General features: G+C 47.1%; 1 long non-coding RNA gene across 3 annotated transcripts in view; it reads right to left on the bottom strand.

Moving 5' to 3' along the window:
* Positions 1–8636, bottom strand: part of LOC129653277 (uncharacterized) — a 36259-nt gene extending 27623 nt beyond the window's left edge. The window contains exons 1-2 of one of the 3 annotated variants that reach the window (XR_008715036.1): positions 7115–8636; positions 6671–6804 (exon numbers count right to left, since the gene is read on the bottom strand). This is a non-coding gene — a long non-coding RNA (uncharacterized LOC129653277). The remainder of the gene's footprint in view (positions 1–6670; positions 6805–7114) is intronic. The other 2 variants (XR_008715038.1, XR_008715037.1) reach the window with 2 other exon arrangements.
* Between the last annotated feature and the right edge of the window lie 4393 nt (positions 8637–13029).

The following is a 13029-nucleotide window of genomic DNA, read 5'->3' as shown; positions in this document are numbered from 1 at the left end:
AGGAAATGTGGTATACACATACATACAGAGAATATTATTTAAAAGGAAGGAAATTAAAAAGGAAGGAAATTCTCACCCATGCTATACCATGGATGATACTTAAAGACATTATGCTTGGTGAAATAGTCTAGTCACAAAGGGACAAATACTATGTGATTCTACTCGAATGAGGTACGTAGAGTAGTAGAATTCATAGACACAAAGTCGAATGGCGGGTGCCAAGGGCTGGGGCAATAGCGAGTTAGTGTTTAATGAGGATGGAGTTTTAGTTTAGGAAGATGAGAAGAATTCTGTGGCTGGATGGTGGTGATGGTGGAACAACAATGTGAACGCAGTTAACGCCACCGACCGGTACACGTAAAAAGGTTAAGATGATAAATTGTATGTAATGTATATTTTTGTTGTTGTTAATGTACGTTTCGTTGTTGTTGCTTAGTCGCTAAGTCATGTCTGACTCTTTTGTGATCCACAGACTGTGGCCCACCAGGTTCCTCTGTCCATGGGATTCTCCAGGCAAGAATACTGGAGTGGGGTTGCCATTCCTTCTCCAGGGGATCTTCCAGATCCAGGGATGGAAACTTCATCTCCTGCACTGGTAGGCAGATTCTTTACCACCCAGCTGCCGGGGCAGCACAGTATATATCTTGACTCCAGTTAAAAAAAAGTTAATATACTAACCTCCACTCCTCAAACAAAAAAAACGCCACCAAAGCCCATTGTATTATCTCATGATTCTGTGGGCTCACTGGGCCTGCCTGAGAGGTGCTTTTTCTCCATGTGATGTCTACTGGGTCTGCAGTCATATGGGGCTCAGTCTCATGGCTGGCGGTCTGCGGGAGACCCCAGGCACCGCGGTAAGTATTTGCACACAGGAACTCATTTAATCCTCATGACAAAACCTGAGACAAATAACACTAACACCTCCATTTCACAGATGAAGAAACTGAGACCCAGAGAGGTGGAGGAACTTGTTCAAAGTCACACAACTCTAGGTCATTATGGTCGTGGCTGATATCCTCCTTGTCTGAACTCAGAGTGATCCCTTGAAGGTTTTCTGTTGTTGTTGTTGTTGTTGTTTAACAGTTATTTCTTTCTTTATTTTTGGCTGTACTGGGTCTTCATTGCTTTCCTCTAGTTGCAGAGCACAGGCTCTAGGATGCACGGGCTTCGGTAGTTGTGGCGCATAGGCTCAGAAGCTGCATCTTGCATGTTGCAGAGTGAGGGCTTGTTCGTGTGGCACAGGGGTTCAGTTGCCCTGGGGCATGTGGGATCCTCCCAGAAAAGGGATCAAGCTGGTGCCCCTTGCATTGCAAGGTGGACTCTCAACCACTGGACCACCAGGGAGGCCTGGTTTTCTCTGTTGTAATTCCACATGTAGGGTGTGGATTCATTGATGAGACGGGGCACTTTTGTATTTGTGCCCTAGCGTCTCCAAGGGTACCATGCAGCGAACCACCCAGGACTTCTCACTTCCTCCTCACTGCTCAGTCCTGCTACCTCGCACCTTGATTGATGATTCTTTTTTGTGCCTCAGGGAATTCTGTCCCCTACTCTTCCAATTGTGATTGAAAGTATTTATCATAATCTCTCCAACCAATTCTGGACTAGACAAGCAAGTAAGTACTTCTATTGTTGACCTCGTTGTACAAAACTCCCATAGAAAGGAACACATAAGGATGCAGCTACCTTCACCAATCTTGGGATCAGGACATTTAAAGGAGAAATTATTAAGAAATTATCCAGTTACACAAGGAAGGGAGTTCCTGGCACCTTTAACCTAGTTCAGATACACCCAGAGCATGGGCAGAACCTGCAAAGAATATCCCCAAACTCTGATTGGTCCTCTTCGAGGAGTCTTGGAAAAGGCAAGAGATGCCAGGAGATGGGTAGATTTTAAACCAATTTTCAAAAACTGGGACAAGAGGTAGATTCCAATACCAACCTATCTGAAACTTGGCAAAACCTTTTGAGAAGATTATTAAATACACAATTTGTAAGCCTTCAGCAAAGAAATGGTCTCATTTCTTTTAGTGTGGTCCCCAGACTGCAGGATCTGTGCAATAATACACTCTGAATTGAAGCATGGACCTTAATGAGGACTCTCATTAAAAATGATCTTGCAGATGATGACCTGGTTAGATGGTGTTATGGACTGAATGTCTGTGTCCCCCTGCCAAATTCATAGGTTGAAGCTGTAACCATCAATGTGATGGTAGGTCATTGGCTGTATGGTACCCTTGGAGACGTTAGGGCACAAGTACAAGGGTGCCCCATGTCATCCATGATTTCCACACCCCACGTTTGGCATTACAAAAGAGAAAACAAAGCTTCCCTGGTGGTCCAGTGGTTGAGAGTCCACCTTGCAATACAAGGGGTACCAGTTTTATCCCTTGTCTGGGAGGATCCCACATGCTCCAGGGCAACTGAACCCCTGTGCCACAGCTAACAAGCCATTACTCTGCAACTTGCAAGATGCAACTTCTGAGCCCATGTGCCAGAAGAGAGATAATTAATCTAATTTGGGAGATAGTTAGGTGAGGTCATGAGGACCGGGCCCTCATGATGGGATTAGTGCCCTTATAAGATGAGGATGTGGAGAAGGCTATGGCACCCCACTCCAGTACTCTTGCCTGGAAAATCCCATGGATGGAGGAGCCTCCATCCATGGGGTCCGTGGGGTCGTGAAGAGTCAGACACGACTGAGCAACTTCACTTTCACTCTCATGCTTTGGAGAAGGAAATGGCAACCCACTCCAGTGTTCTTGCCCGGAGAATCCCAGGGGAGGGGGGGGCCTGGTGGGCTGCCCTCTATGGGGTCGCACAGAGTCGGACACGACTGAAGTGACTTAGCAGCAGCAAGATGAGGATGAGACACCAGAGCACCCTCTTTCTCTTCCTCTTCACTGCATGAGGACACAATGAGAAAGGGGGCTATCAGCAAGCCAGAAGGAGGAACCTCGCCAGAATCTGACTCTGATGGCACTCTAATCTTGGACTTCTAGTCTACAGAAACTGTGAGAAAAGAAAATTTCCATTGTTTCAGCCACTCAGACCATGGTCTTTTGTTATGACAGCCTAGGTTGACTAAGGACAGGAAGCCTGGTGTGCTGCAATCCATGGGGTCACAAAGAGTCAGACATGACTTAATGACTGAACAACAGATTGACTAATATAGATGGGTTTGTAGCTGATTCAGCAGAAGTTCTTGAAATGAACTAGCATGCTTCTTGGTACATGCTATGCTATGCTATGTCACTTCAGTCATATCCGACTCTGTGCGACCCCATAGACGGCAGCCCGCTAGGCTCCCCCGTCCCTGGGATTCTCCAGGCAAGAACACTGGAGTGGGCTGCCATTTCCTTCTCCAATGCATGAAAGTGAAAAGTGAAAGTGAAGTCACTCAGTCGTCTCCAACTCTTAGGGACCCCATGGATTGCAGCCTAACAGGCTCCTCCGTCCATGGGATTTTCCAAGCAAGAGTACTGGAGTGGGGTGCCATTGCCTTCTCCGTCTTGGTACACAGTTGGTGCTTAATGTGTAGTCAATGAAGAAGATGTAGATGTTTTCCTGGAACACCTTTGCTTTCTCCACGATCCAACTAATGTTGGCAATTTGATCTCTGGTTCTTCTGCCTCTTCAAAACCTAGCTTGTACAGCTGGAAGTTCTCAGTTCATATACTGCTGAAGCCTAGCTTGAAATATTTTGATATTACTCAGCCATTAAAAATAATGAAATAATGCTATTTGCGGCAGCATGAATGAATCTAGAGATTATCATACTAAGTAAGTCAGACAGAGAAAAACAAATATCATGATATTATTCAGATGTGGAATCTAATTTTAAAAATGATATAAATGAACTTATTTACAAAACAAAAGCAGACTCACAGTTTTTGTAAACAAACTTATGGTTACAAAAGGGGAAAATGGGGCAGGGAGTGGGGAGGTATAATTAGGAAACTGGGATTAACATACACACTATTATGTATAAAATAAATAACCAACAAAGACCTACTATATAGCACAGGAAGCTCTACTCAATATTCTGTAATAACCTGTATTGGAAAAGTATCTGAAAAAGAATGAATATATGTATAGGGCTTCCCTGGTGACTCAGTGGTAAAGAATCCACATGCAATGCAGGAGACGCAGAAGACCCAAGTTTGGTCCTTGGGTCGGGAAGATCCCCTGGAGAAGGAAATGGCAACCCACTCCAGTATTTGTGCCTGCAGAATCCCGTGGACAGAAGAGCCTGGCAGGCTACAGTCCAGAGGGTCGCAAGAGTTGGACATGACTGAAATAACTTAGCACGCATGCATGCATGAATAGCTGAATCTGTACAGGTGTACTATACTGTACACCTGAAATTAACTCAACGTTGTGATTCAACTATGCTCCAATAAATAAAAATAAAAAACCTGAAACAAACTGTAGCCCTCAGTTTACTGTGTCTATTCTTTTTCTCCCTTCACTGGATGATAAGCTCTCTGAGGGCAGGGTTTTGTTCTGTTACATCCCAAGCACCGAGAGGGGCAGCTGGTTGATAAGATTCCTTCGTTGTCTCTGCTGCCTCTTCCTGTTCTGCCCCTTCTGGCTCAGAGTAGAACCACACTCTCGCCACTCCCCTGAAATGGCCGTTGGATTTGTTTTGGCTCTTGAAATGTGCATTAAAGGTGACATGTGCTGCCTCCAAAACAGGCGTTCCGGAGTCAATGTGTGACTTGCGGCCTTCACGCTGTACGTCTGCCCACACCCCTTAGGGCTGGGTGGAGCTGAGTCCCTGCAACCTGAGGTACCTAATGTTGGCAAGAAAGATGCCTTGTTGTTTTGAGTCACTGAGACAATGGGGATGTTTGTTATCGCAAAATAACCTAGCTGACCTTGACTGATACATCAGGCCTTCAAGAAATATCTAATGAATAGTTAATGAATCCTTTGGTTGCCTTCATAATGTCCTGAAGAACTCCACTCTAGGTATTGATATATATGTACATATCATATAATAAGAATTGCTATTATTTTTATTACAGTTTTTTTGAGTGCCAAAGTTTGCGAGGCACAGAACTAAGCATTTTACATGTCCATTTAATTCTTAGTAATTAAGTATGAGAGAAGCGCTTTTATTATTCCCATTTGTCGGATGACGAAACTGAACCATGGAGAAGTTCAGGCCAGATTCATCATAACCGCCTGACTTTTATTAGCCAATATTCTGGAGCTCACACTGGGTGACCCCCAGTCCCTGCAGACCACAGTCAAAGGGTACCAACTGGCAGTAGAAATACCTGCAGTCATCTTGTATCTCTTCAGCCTCTGGGTGTGGAGCAGGCAGGAATGTGTGCTCAGAAACAGGGAGAGACAGACAGCTTGCTAAACTGCCGAGCTGGGTGATAGGTCACTTGGATGACTCCATGTCTGGTTAATATCTCAGGATGCTGTAAGTGGTTTGGCTGCCAATAAAATTCCCCAAAATATCCTCTGGGGGAAAAACAGCCAATCATCTAAAAAAAAAAAAAATCCAACCTCCACCCTAGCCCTTTAATTTTTAAATTCTTTGTGTATTCTTTGGGAAAATTCAATCCATATGTTTCTCAGCCTTTATACACTGAAATGTTTCGGAGGGAGTATTTGACTTTCCCAATCCCCAGAACCTTCCCCCACTTGCTACTCCCTGTCTTCTACATTGCTGCATCTCTCCCAACACTTTAGAAGAGGGAATTCAGGCTCCAGCAAAAGCTAACCATGGGGGAAGCATTAAAGCTCTGTGCTGAGAAGCTGGAATGGCTCTGAGCCATCGAGATGCCTACGGGAGCATCCTCCAGGGGCGGTCACCTCCGAGCCTCACGCCGCATCAGACAGGCTGCCCTCATCCATTCCGTGTGTCCCACTACATGAGTATTGCCTTTGGAACAGTGGAGGCACCCTGCGAGACCTCAGTGTTTCTGGACACACTCGGAGTCAGGACAGTACAAAGCCAGACAGTACAAGACTTATGTAAAACCAGACGGGGATTCACATTTTGTTGGGAGCCTGGAGCCTTGGCCAGGAGACTCTCAAGATAGCTCTACCCACTCCTGATGGCGCATTTTCATCGAGGGCCAGCTGGGGACAGGCGAGTGGAAAGAGGAGCGTGTGCAGCGCGGCAGAGCTGAAGTGTGGGCTGCGCAGGGGCTTCAAGCCAAGCTCCATACGGTGGAAGTGATAATAATTATTAATGCCTGACATTTGTGTAACACTTCATAGTTTTAAAAAGGCTGTCAGCAGCTTGATATAGCCAGTATGTTGGAGCCAAAATGTTTAGATTCCCATTCTTTGTGCTAGCTGTGCAGCCCTGGGCAGATCACCCAACCTCTCTGAGCCTCCATTTACTCACCTGTGAAATGGGGGAAATCTTGACTCCCGTCTCATAGGCTGGTGGTGAATCTTGTGATAAAAGGCCAGCCAAGTCACTTTCAAGCTGCAAAGTGCTAACAGCTGAAGGTGGTTGCTGTGCTGCTGATACCACCTTATCTCGCTTGCGGAAATCTTTTTTTTCACTTAAAAAAATTGCAACTTATAATTTATAACATTGTAACAGCATCTTCAATTTCCCATATATATATATATATATATATATACACATATATATATATATTTTTTACAAAGGAAAACACAAGTCTCTCTGGCTTACCTTCCTGTCTTGAGTGCTCCCAGTGGCCAGCAGCGCATGGGGTGGGGGGGGGGGTCCCAGGATTCGGAGTGCCGGGTGGTCTGCTAGCCCACTGCTAGCACGGGCTGTGGATCCCCCTCAGGGGAGAGCTCATCCTGAGGGAGGGAAGGGTAGAGGCAGGGCTTGGAGTGGCTGTCTGCAGGGGAGGCGGGCTTTGAGTACTTCTGGGGAATCCCAGGAGGAAGGTCAACAGACACAAGGGATGCTGTGATTTCCCCAAGTGCTCTCTCAGCCTGGGAGGAGAGGCCTGCACGCAGCTGAGGCCCATGTGGCGAGGTCTTCTTGGAGAAGCCTCGGCAGCCACCTGCAGGTGCCCAGGGGACCGTTCTTGGGCTTTGGGGAGTGCTAGACAGAGGATGCCTTCATAAGGGCTGGGGGAGAGGCACTCTTGGGTGGGACAGGCACCTCAGGGCTGTCTTGGTAGGCCTGGAGACAGACCAGGGACTCCCAGCACTAATTTCCTTGAAGCAGGCATCTCGTGAGAGCAGCTGGAGGCAGAGAGGGTAGCACGGTTTGTCCTGTGACCCTGACACTACTTGGTGTGAGGCTCCTGTGCCTGGAAAGCGGGACTCACCAGGATAAAGCCTGAGCTCCTCAGCATGGCGCCCGAGGCGTGATCAGGCCCCGGCCTTTCCCTCCCTCGAGCCGTCCTTATCTGACCACTTACAGTCCCTGGCCTCTGCCTGAACTTTCTCCTTCCCTGCCCTTCCTGCTTGGCGATCACTTACACCAATTCACCTGTTTTTGCTGGGCCCAGCGGAGTGCTTGGTAAATGGCCAAAAACGTGTATGAAAAAATGAAGGAGTGGAAAGAGTAGGGGACTCACCTGGGACCCCCCAGTATTCAAACCATGACCCGTTTGGAGACCCAAGTCTCCAGCATCAGTTGCGTGTGGTACTCGTGCCCTTCTCCTGAGTTTCTGCAATTGCTGCTGGAGGGATGGTGGCCACAGACACACAGCCCCAGGACTCCTGTGTCCAGCCAGCACTCACCTTGCCTGGGGCAGGCAGGCAGAAGGCAACCGGTACCCTCTCTCAGCCAGGGATCCTCTGCCGGTCACAGAGATCTCAGCTCTTCCACCGGGCTGGGCCTCGCTGGTCACTCCTGGTTCTCTTTCCTCCCGGACTCATGAGGAATGAAAATCTGACAAAGCCCAGAAAGCATCACCAGCCAGTGTGATGCCAGCCTCCTGTGGAGAGGCCACCAGGTGAGATGTGTTTTGCTGCACCTTCAAATCACCCGAGGGGGCTTCGAAAACTGCGATGCCCGGCTTCATCTCATGGCAGAATGGCTGGAGGTGGGACCCAGGAGTTAGTACGTAAAATGCCCCAGAAATGTGGATGGACCGAGAGAGCATCATGCTTAGTGAAATGAGTCAAAGAAAAAGAGAAAGGCAAATACTACATGATAATATCAGTTGTATGTGGAATTAAAAAAAATAAAACATATGTATATACAGAACAGAAACGGACTCAGAGACATAGGAAACAGAACTTGTGGTTACCAAAAAGGAGAGGGAAGAGCAGTGGGATGGGATTAACAGATACAAACTATATAATAGTTTGCAGAAACCCTATTTAAAGAAACCATATTTAAAATAGATAAGCAACAGGATATAAGGTATAGCACAGGGAATTAATTATACTCATAATAATCTATAATGGAATCTAATCTGCAAAAACACTGAATCACTCTGCTGTATACCTGAAACTATCACAATATTGTAAGTCAACTCTGTCAATAAAGAACAAACAAACAAACAAATAATGCCTCAGGGGACTCTCAGGTGTGGCCAAGTTTGAAAAAAAGGCTAGGGAACTTTAAAAAACATCTCCATGCCCCAGACTGCCCCAGACCAATGAAATTAGACTCTCTCCGGGGTCCTGGGAGTCCTATGCCTTGGTTGGGTGTTGTTTGTTTTTGTTTTAAATGTCTTGAATTTTTAAAGAATAAGAGTTTTTATTTATTTATTTCAGCTGTGCTGTGCTGCATGTGGGATCCTAGTTCCCCAACCTGGGACCGAACCTGTGCCCCTGCAGTGGAAGTGTGTGTGTTACTTGCTCAGTTGTATCCAACTCTTTGTGACCCTGTGGACTGTAGTCCACCAGACTCCTCTGTCCATGGGATTTTCCAGACTAGAATACTGGAGTGGGTTGCCATTTCCTCCTCCAGAGGCTCTTCCTGACCCAGGGATCAAAACTGGGCCTCCTGCTTTGGCAGGCGGATTCTTTACCGTCAGAGCCAGGGAGGCACGGTGGAAGTGGGAAGCCTTAGCCACTGGGCCGCCAGGGAAGTCCCTGGCCTGGTTGGGTTTGATAGGTCTCCAGGTGGTAGTAATGTGCAGGGGACTGAGACCCTCTGATGAAGCCCAAAGCCCTCATTTAGCTCATCAGAATCAGAAAGGGCAAAGTACCTGCCCGAGGACATGTAATAAACAGTGGGGGTGGGGCCAGGCTATGAACCCTGCTCGAGGGTCCCGAGTCCTAATCCAATGCCCTTCCTATCATACAGGGCAGCTGGCACTCATGGAGACTCCCTCTGGCATTCATTTCACAGTTTAGGCACTGAGTTGGCACAGCTGGTCAAAACATTGCACGATCACCCTCGACTTTGATCAGAGAGCTTGTGTGGGGCCACCACTCCTCTCCCTGAACTCTGTCAGACCTGAGGGCAAAATGCTTTGGAGAGAGTGCCCAACTCAGTGGAAACAGATTTTGTAATGCTCAGACTGACACAGAGGGTGGTGATAAAACACAAACAAGTGTGGGGTAAAAATCTAGAAGAAAGAACCCTACCCAGAGGGGTTATTATCAGGGCTGCTCTCACCTTGCACTCTTCTGGAAACCGCCTGGCATTTCTATGCCTTTTGCCCCGATTCACAGACTCTTTCTGTCCTCATCAAGTGGTTCTGTGGGAGCATCATGGGTTTGGAGACAGACTGCCCTGGGTTCCCCTCCAGCTGTACCAATAACAGAAGTTGGAGACCAATATTATTTTTAAAAATTTATTTTAAATTGAAGGATAATTGCTTTACAATATTGTGTTAGTTTCTGCCAAACATCAACCTGAATCAGTCATAGGTATACATATTCTCCTCCCTTTTGAATCCCTCCTATCCTATCCCATCCCTCTAGGCTGTCACAGAGCACCAGATTTGAGTTCCCTGAGTCATACAGCAAATTTCCATTGGCTATCTATTTCACATGTGGTAGTGTACATGGAGTCGGACACGACTGAGCGACTTCATTTTCACTTTTCACTTTCATGCATTGGAGAAGGAGATGGCAACCCACTCCAGTACCCTTGCCTGGAAAATCCCATGGACGGAGGAGCCTGGTAGGCTGCAGTCCATGGGATTGCAAAGAGTCGGACACGACTGAACGACTTCACTTTCACCTTTCACTTTCATGCATTGGAGAAGGAAATGGCAACCCACTCCAGTACCCTTGCCTGGAGAATCCCAGGGACGGGGGAGCCTGGTGGGCTGCCGTCTATGGGGTTGCACAGAGTCGGAGACGACTGAAGGGATTTAGTGGCGGCAGCAGCAGCAGCGGTGTACATGGGAAACCAATATTACTGAGTGCCTCCCATGAGCAGGCACTGTACTTTCATGTTCTTTGGCCTCTCTTAATACTTAGGAGAATTAATCCTGTACGGATCATTAATGCTCATTTTACAGACAAGAAAACTAAGGCTTGGGGAGGTTAAAAGCTTGCTCTAGATCACCTGGGTAGTGAATGATGGCGCTGGGATTTAAACTCAGTCTGCAGACTCCGTGCTTTCTCTCCTGGAGCACCTGCCTCCCAGCACAGGCCTCATCTATTTCACTTCAGCCAAATCTAAGCTCTTCTTCATCTGTCAAAATCCTCCTCAGCTTCTGGGACTGCAGGGACTCTCTTCCTGCCTTTGTAGCCTGAAACATAGCCTGGATTTAGCCTGGTCTGTCTGTAGCCTCCATGGTGGCTATGGAGGCTCTTGACCCCAGGGTACCCCGCCCATGGGAGGAGCCCAGAAAAGTGCAGTGGTCTCTATGGTCAGCAGAGCCCTGAAATTCTCCAGCCCTGTGAGGAGACATACCAGGTGCTAGGGCAGCAGAGACCTTGCTGCATTCTGCCCCATCCAAGACCTCACCTCCCAGTGTCGTCTTCAATTCAGGAGGCTCCTCTCCTTCCCAAGAAGCTTCTTTCTGATCCAAATTCATAACTAGGGGAAGGGAAACACAGGCCAGGATCAGCCTGTCATGAACTTACTTGGAATGGGACAGTGGACTGGCACTTTCACTTTATATGACATTTTTATTATTAACACATTACAGTAACATTGAAGGAATTTAAAGAGACAACAGTCCAAGGCACAATCCTACTCCTTTTACACCGTTCGTCTATGGATCTTTTTAACCTTCAGCCAGAGAAATACACATTTTTTTTTTACTTAGTTCTAATCACAGAGTTTACAATTTTGTGTTCTGCTCATTTTGCTTAGAAGTAGCCTACAGACATCTTTCCGTGCTCTCATCTTCATGCCGATCCATTCTAACATCGGTAGAGTCTTCTATCACATTTCTGAGGCATGGTTAAATTGTTCCCCAGTAGTTGAAGATTAATGTTCATTTTTATAAATAATCGCACGATGGACATCGTTGTCCATACATTTCTTTCGGAAGGGCAGAGGCCAGTGTTGTTGTGTGGCAGTGGGATATGAAGGGCTGGGTGGAATGGGGGGCAGAGAAACTGGAGGAAGGTCAACTTTTGTCTCAGTTTTGTCTGCACCAGCCCAGCTCACAAAGCTGGCTTCCCATTCACCATCATAGAGGCCATTAGGTCACAGTAGTGGTGGTTTAGTTACTAAATCATGTCGGCTCTTTGTGGCCCTGTAGACTGTAGCCTACCGGGCTCCTCTGTCCATGGGATTTCCCAGACAAGAATACTGGAGTGGGTGACCATTTCCTTCTCCGTGAGATCTTCTCAACCTGGGGATCAAACCCTAGTCTCCAGCATTGCAGGTGAATGCTTTACCAAATGAGCCACCAGGGAAGCCATCTTCCCTAGGTCTCAGGCATCTTGAGACTTCTGCACTGTCTCTGGCTCTGAAAACTCGGCCCTCTCCCTTGCCTATGTTTGTGAAAAGTTTGGGGAGCTAGACACCACATGCTGCAATGAAAGATCCTGCAGGCTGCAACTAAGACCTGGCACAGAGAAATAAATTTTTAAAAATAATATTTTTAAAAAAGCTTTCTTAAAAAAAAAAAAAGAAAGCAAAGGGCTAAGTGTACTTGGGGTTTTCCTCTAAACACCCGAGAGGAATTTCTTACTCCTCCCAACTGTAGTAGTCATTTTATTTTATTTATCTATTTCTTTTGGCTGCACAGCATGGCTTGTGGGATCTTAGTTGTCTAATGAGGAACTGAACCTGGGTCCCTGGCAGTAAAAGCCTGAATCCTAACCGCTGGACCACCAGGGAATTCCCATAGTTGTCATTTTTAAAGTTGATGTTGTACCTCCAACTGTGTAAGAAGCTGTAGGAAGGACGGGTCTGGACTGTACTCTACTTTGGTCTGAAGAAGTGAGGAGGTCCCCATCAGAGTGGGCTGGATGCAATGGGGGCCAAGTTCAGCTCCAAATGGTGGGTGAGACCCCAGTTGGTAAAGAAAGGGGGAAAGTTAACTTGCTCAAGGAGATGGTGGAAACTCAGGCAGGAAGATGGGCATGAGAAGGGAATGTGTGGAGTGAGTAGGGGGCCAGTGAGGAGACAGAACTCACTTGATTGGGTTTGTGTTGGGGAAAGGTGAGAAATGAGGCTGGAGACAGGGCCCCTGGACTAGCTGTTAGCCTGGGGAGTGATCCTTCTCCAGGTCTGACTTTCTCAGCTCAGAGTAGAGAACAGTGATGAGGGTAAGAGTGTTGATTACATGTGGCAATTTCCTATAATCAGGAGAGGGGAAAATATAACCTAACACTTGATTAGGCAAACAGCTGAGATTCAAGTTGCCGTGCCCAGAGCCTGAGTGAAAACAGGCTGCCTAGTGCTGTCTCAACTCAAACAACATTCTCAGATGAGCACAGTCCTGCAGAGAGTCAGGAAAGAAGCTGTAGTGTCTTGTCTCAGCCAAGGCAGACTCTTCGGGGCAGGTGATGCTCAGGCCACATGATGCTCCAAGCACCACCACAATGGATGCTTAGACAATGGGAGAAGGTCTTTCTCTGTAAAGCCGCCTCTATTCCTCACTTCTGTGGTTCCTCCAGAGACTCCAGAACCTACTAGGCAAACATGGGAAGATCAGTTTCTGGAATGGCCAGGGTTTGCTCCAGAGGCCTCTGTCA

The sequence above is a fragment of the Bubalus kerabau genome, chromosome 5, assembly GCF_029407905.1.
Source record: "Bubalus kerabau isolate K-KA32 ecotype Philippines breed swamp buffalo chromosome 5, PCC_UOA_SB_1v2, whole genome shotgun sequence".
NCBI lineage: Eukaryota > Metazoa > Chordata > Mammalia > Artiodactyla > Bovidae > Bubalus > Bubalus kerabau.
Note: the sequence above shows the minus strand (reverse complement) of the source record. Positions and strands in the feature narration are given on the sequence as shown.